Below are 239 nucleotides of genomic sequence, written 5' to 3'. Positions count from 1 at the left end.
CAAGTGTTAAATCAGACTTTAGTTCCACCTGGAGTAAATTCACAAGCTACCCTGCAGTATACAAAGTCATTCAAACTATCTGCACCTTTACCAGCTTTGAGAACACTTTCATGATCAATCATTATAAAACATATCGTATATATTATTCTGAAATGGACCAATCTGCACAATGACTACTTTTACTTTTTGGTACTTTAGATATATTTAGATGCCAATACTTTTGTACTATTCCTCAAGTC

The sequence above is a fragment of the Notothenia coriiceps genome, unplaced genomic scaffold, assembly GCF_000735185.1.
Source record: "Notothenia coriiceps isolate Sejong01 unplaced genomic scaffold, NC01 NC01_scaffold00002464, whole genome shotgun sequence".
NCBI classification, from domain to species: Eukaryota; Metazoa; Chordata; class Actinopteri; order Perciformes; family Nototheniidae; genus Notothenia; species Notothenia coriiceps.
The sequence above is the reverse complement of the archived record's forward strand: the minus strand, read 5'-3'. Positions refer to the sequence as shown.